This window comes from Chroicocephalus ridibundus, chromosome 6 (assembly GCF_963924245.1).
Source record: "Chroicocephalus ridibundus chromosome 6, bChrRid1.1, whole genome shotgun sequence".
NCBI lineage: Eukaryota > Metazoa > Chordata > Aves > Charadriiformes > Laridae > Chroicocephalus > Chroicocephalus ridibundus.
Window position 1 is genome coordinate 55,509,874 of NC_086289.1, and position 6,000 is coordinate 55,515,873.

Sequence of the window (6,000 nt, forward strand, 5' to 3'; positions counted from 1 at the left end):
TCAGGAGGATGGGGCCAGGCTCTTTTCAGTGGTGCCCAGGGACAGGACAAGAGGTAATGGGCACAAACTGGAACATAAGAAGTTCCATCTCAACATGAGGAGGAACTTCTTTTCTTTGAGGGTGGCAGAGCCCTGGCACAGGCTGCCCAGAGAGGTGGTGGAGTCTCCGTCTCTAGAGACATTCCAAACCCGCCTGGACGCGTTCCTGTGCAACCTGCTCTAAGGTGATCCTGCTCTGGCAGGGGGTTGGACTAGATGATCTCCAGAGGTCCCTTCCAACCCTATGGTTCTATGATATGCACACCTCCTGGAGCCAAGGGAGGGCATTTCTTGAGTCACAGATGGGACTGAAAGACTCCCAGAGCTTCTCTGCTCATCCCTTCATGGAGGAGAGGTTCATTGGCTGACTCCAGTGCAGATCCAGGTGCAAACCATGCTGGGGAAGAGGACAGGCCAGTCCCTGCCCTGGGGACAGGGCTTGTGAACCAGCACCATCAGTGCCAAAAGTGATGGAGCAAAGAAGGGCTGTTTTGTTGCTGTTGTGTGCGCTGCACCAGGAAGCTGCCGGTCCCCATTGCTCTTCTAACACTGGCAGAAACCTTTGTGCCATTGGGGCATTCACCAGTACTAAGGGGGTGGTTTTAAGTGCACAAAAAAGAAGCTCTTGTGATTTCTCTCTTCTGTATATGCCGACTGACATGCTGTGCCTTTGCACAGCTGGAAATTGAAGCAACTTGGCCAAGCACAAGTGACACACACTCTAGCATCTAGCTTATGCAGCCCTGTCTGAAAGCAGAAGAGCAATTCCTCCTTTGGTCACTTTTACCAAAAAAAAAATTCTAAGAAGTTAAATAGGGAAATGTTTCAAGGGAACGTAGAGTAAGATGTGAGGCACTTGTGTGTTTATGAGGAGGAGGATAGTGTTGAAATAAACCAGTGGAATTAAATCAGCCCGGGATTTACTGGCAAAAATACAGCCAATGTGAATTAATCATAAACCAGAAATATGCTGGATTTAATAACTGATTTCAGTATCATCACCTCAAATCTGCCTCACAATGATCACGTGAATTGTCACCAGCAGCACAGTTTGAATCTGGGGTGTGCCTTTAAATGCAAAATCTAGGAAACCTCTTTTTGAAACAGAGTGCTTTTTCTGCCATGTTCTCATCTCCACGGGAGGCCTTTTCTCTTCTTTTTAATTTTGTTTTATTTTTTTGAAAACCAGTGGGGGATGCCGCCTTGTTGGGATCCCTGTCCCAGGCAGGCAGATAGTGGGATCCACTTCTCTGTCGTGGGGGGAAGGCAGTGGGTGTCCGGGGAGGTGGGTGCTGGGGTGGCCCTGCCCTGGGCAGCCCAGGAGGAGGTGGGCACCTGGGTGCAGGGGAGTGCATCACCTCCATGGGACCTTTTTGGCAGGTCTTCCATTTCCTAGATTGTGCTTTATCTAGTGGGGAAGTTGGTCAAGCACCTGCCTCTACTGAGACCTCCCTGCTGGGACTGAAATAGCTCTGAGATCCCTGATGTGTGAGATGAGAACAGAAGAATCTTAAAAAACAAAACAAACCAAAACAACCCAAACATGCATATCTGGAGCACTGCTGTTTTATTTGACCTCCCCTGTCCCTTCTTCCAGAGCTGGAACCTCTGCAGGCCACCATCCCTCTGGCAGGCAGGAGGTGAGATCCCCCCGTGTTGCTCTCTGCCTGCTGAAAATATCACCTGCTCATCCCAAAGGGACAAAATCCACCATTTGGATCCAGCCAGCTGGTAAAAGAGAAAAATTCCAGGTATGTTATTAAAGTCAGATATATCTTTTATCATTGCACAGTTCATTGCACCTTTGAAATTTTTCAAAGTTCTGTTTCTTTAAGAACAAAACAGAAGCCAAACCCCACCCCTGCTCTAAAACTGCTAAACTACTCTGAATATGGCTGTGTCACTTGAGTCTGATATGCTCAGTGCCCAGAACATGAAAGGAAGCAGCCTCGAAGTAATAAGATAAAGGGCTTAATTCTTCATGATTACTCAGTTGCCATTGGGAGAGTACAAAGGTATTGAACATCAGCTGCATTCTTCCATTCACCAGAATAATAGCAAGGAAAGGAAGTGAGCAGCAGTAGCGTTTACCATTAAATTCTAGCTTAAACAAGAATCTCTTCCTTCCTGCCCCAAGATCCCTCCTGACCTCCTTCTGCCTGCACTGCCTTGCCTTGCCCATGGTGGTTGTTGAGCAATTGTCCGTTGCTGCCTCTCTGCTGTGAAACCAGATTAGGTTATGCAGTCCCCTTCCTTCTGCCACCCAGTGCTCTTCTCAGAAGAAATTATTGAATAGCTGTTGTGACAGGTAGAAGTATAAATGTGTTAACCTAAGCAGGTCATGAAATAGCTGCGGCAGCGCAGAGGAGCTGTGTGACCCACATAGAGTGTGCGTGATGGTGTCCTGCCCCTCTGAAGTGTGACGTCTCTGTGGTGGAGACATGATGCAGAGTTTCTCTGCTGGGGCGCTGAGAAAAGCTTGTCCTTTGGTCCCTGGTCGGTGAAATGTGACTTCTGGTGGAAAAGTGATGTTTCTGCAGCCCATTTTTGTACAGCAACAAGGGTAAAAGGCAAGGGTTAAACAAGTGACTGTGGGCTGTGGCACCCACCAAGGCCAAGAGACCTACAGACTTGCCGTTGCAATTTTGAGGCTCGTAAAAGTCAGGCTTGAAATATCTGTGCCAGATTTTTACCAAACCAAAGCAGAGAGCCTGTTTTGAAGGCCAAGGGCCAGAAAGGCAGAAGTAAGAAGTATCCATCTGGTAGAAAAATGTCAGCAGGCAGAAGTGAAACGGAGTTTTGAAGTTAGTAAAGCTGCTGGCAGAGTGCTGCTGGGGTTTCTGATGGACAGGGTTGCAGATGCTGCAGCCTTTTAGCACCTTTGAGGATGAGGAATGCCTGGTGTCAGACGCTGTCCTCAGCTGGTGCATATGGTGCCCACATGGGATAACTCATCCTGTTGGAGTGACCTGGTGATGTTTCAGAGCCTTAATTCAGAAACTGAGAGACATAGGAATGCTTCTATCTCAAGGTAACGACAATGAGCCACCTTGATTTTCACTTCCGCAGAAGTGCCCTCTTTTTCTGTCTTCGATCGTAGCATCTTTGAAGTATGTCACAGTTTTTTGGTGACAGGTTTCACACTTTCCCCCCCCATCTGACATTCAGTTGAACTCTCGTTTTCTGGTTCAGTACTTGGCAGCAGGCTTCATTTGAAATGTGACAGCAACAGCAAATGGAAAGCCCCCAGCAAGAAAACTGGTGTGAGACGTTACCAGACCTCTGTGAGCAACAATGTGAAAGTTAGTGAGAGGTTTGGATGTGTTCCTACACGACGCTGTGTGTGTGTCCTGCCTGCGCAGCCACCTCCAGTGCGCTGCAGCAGCTGCACTCCTGCTTTCAAGTGATCTGTTTTTCTAACAAGTCCATTCAGTGCTTGTGAAGGGTATCAATTTGGCTGTGTCCAGCTCTGCCATCAGTTCCTAGAATCAGAATTAATGTAACGTCGGAGATGCCAGGGCAAGATGATTGTGCTTACCTGTGTCTTGCAGCTGGCGGGAGGGCAGCATGGCCTGAGGAGGGCAGGATGCAGTCATGCGTGGTGGGAGAAACTTGCCTCAGCCAGGCTGCAAGGTGTATGTTCCGGTCCTCCTCACACTGGTACCCTCATCACTTGGAAACTGTGAGGTTGATATTGTCCAGACTTGGCTCCAGAGAAACACGGGAAGTCTGAAAGGCAGAGCGCATCCTATGCTAGGAAGGTTAAGTTACACGTATTCGAAAGCTTGGTGCATGTGATGAGGTAGCTAGGTTTTTGCAGCAAGATCAAAAGAAGCCAGGCAAGGCCTGCTCCACCTGAATAGCTATGGTCTGTCTGTGCATGGGCTGGGGGCTGTCTGCCTTCTAGGCAGCGGTGAAGGAACTGGTATCTTGTTGGCAAGTGCTCAGATCACCCTTGTCTCCCGGAGGTTGCCGAGCCCACCAGAAGTTTATTACTGTACATTGCTGCTGCCTCCTCGCTGCTTAATTCACCCCTTAGTTCTTCTCTGTAGGGTGTGGCAGAGCTTGGCCAGAATGGGTTATGAATTTAGAGGACACTCCTTCTCCTAAATCAGCCCAAAAGCTCCAGGTGGAAAAGGCACAAGAAAAAGTGAGTAAACAGAACAGCATAATCCAGTTTTCTAGCTGGGGAGCCTTGAGGGAGTTTCTTGGTCCTTGTGCCACATATTTCAGCCCCAGCCCATCTGAATACCAGGCTGCCCTGTACTTGGACAGACCCTGTTCAAATGGTGAAGAACAGAGGTTTTGGTCCTCTGTCAAAAGGATAGTTTATCATACCTCTTATCTGAGAGTGAAACACGCTCTCCTGCCTCTTTGCCCACACTAACCTGCTGCTCCTGAGCAGTCATTAGGAGCGGCAGTGGTCCTGCTCAGAGCTGCTGTGGAGGCTGGCTGTGGCAGTGAGCACCACCCCTGCGTTCCCTGCCCAGCACCATCCTGCACTGGCACAACCCAACTGTCTCCTCCACAGTCTCTCCGAGGCTCCCTCCCTCTCCAAACCTCAGTAAGCACCTGAGCTGTACAGAGGCTTTGGTGTGAGGTTTCTGTGGTGAGGACGTTTTGCCATCTTTGGCCAAGTGTTCATGGTACATAGATCTGGGCGAATGGCTGCTAGAGGAAGGGGCGTTACTCGGAGCAAGACGGGTTAGCAGAATCTGCTCGGAAATTCTTTGTTTGTAGGCAGCTTTGTTTCTCCTCCACCCATTTAATTAGCGGTTACTGGACAAGTATTTTTTTCCTGTGCATCTAAAATAGCAGTTTTGTTTGTGCAGAGCTTTCACCTCATGTTGGTGGGACTGAAGGTGTAGATAAAACACACTGGCAATCAGGTGATCTCTCAAATCACTGTGCTCTCAGCACACAAATCCCATACTGGGGAGGAAATCTTAAAGGCATGTTTAGCCCTATTGGGGAACAGTCTATCAAATTAAAGTCACAAAGGTGCATATGTTACTACAGTGATGCAGGAGACCCACCATCACACAGGGATGGGGAAGGTAAAGTGCGAGTCCTGCTGCACCGGGCTGAGCAGTGTGAAATCACTGCCAGGGCCGTGCTGCACCTTAGACTGGGCTGGGAGGAGATACCCATCTCTGCATGCACAGCGCCATTCGTTTGATCTTTTCAAAGAAAACGTAGGGGTAGAAAAGGGGAGAAACCAACCTCTTTAAAATGTCTTTTTTGCAACCAGACCCTCTCCTAATTCCTCTTTCCAATTGTGCGGTGAGTGAAGGCGAGATACTGCTTTCAGATTTTGGTGATGACAAAGCAGATAACCCGTTTCTACCTGAATCTCTGGCAAGTGTGACAGCAAGCCTGCATCCCCTTGGGAAGGTGTCAGGGCTTTGCTACTGTCCTGTGCAGCTGGTGTGGGCTTTACTGGGCAGCAGCGCAGCCACTGGCCAGGTGGATGGAGGGCTCTGCTCAATGATTGTCTGCAGAAGGGTCTCTCCTTGAAGGGTTTTCTCCTTTTGGCATATGGCTTGAGTAGGAGGAGATGCAAAGGCCGAGCTGGGTGTGGGGCTGTAAGGCTGCTTAGGTGGTGGCAGGGTTTGGTCCAGCATGAGCAGCCAGATGGAAGCCCAGCCTGGGGTTGGGAGGGGTGAGTGGAGGTCTGTGCCTGGTACGTCCCATCCAGTGGCATGGTTTTACCTATTTAGCTGCTTGTGGGTAAGTGCGTCGTAGAGTAGCATGCACTGCTCTGCCTTTGAAAATCCTGCTCTCCGTTGCAGCTCCTACCCACTGCCCCTTGCGTGGACAGCGAGGAGATGAGCTGTCCCTCTTGGGGACAGACAATGGAGCAGGTCCTGTACCACCCAATCTCCCACCTTTTCCATTTAACTCATTAAGAGACTGAGCTCTGTGCCAGTAACACAACTTTATTAATGTTGGTTTCTTTGG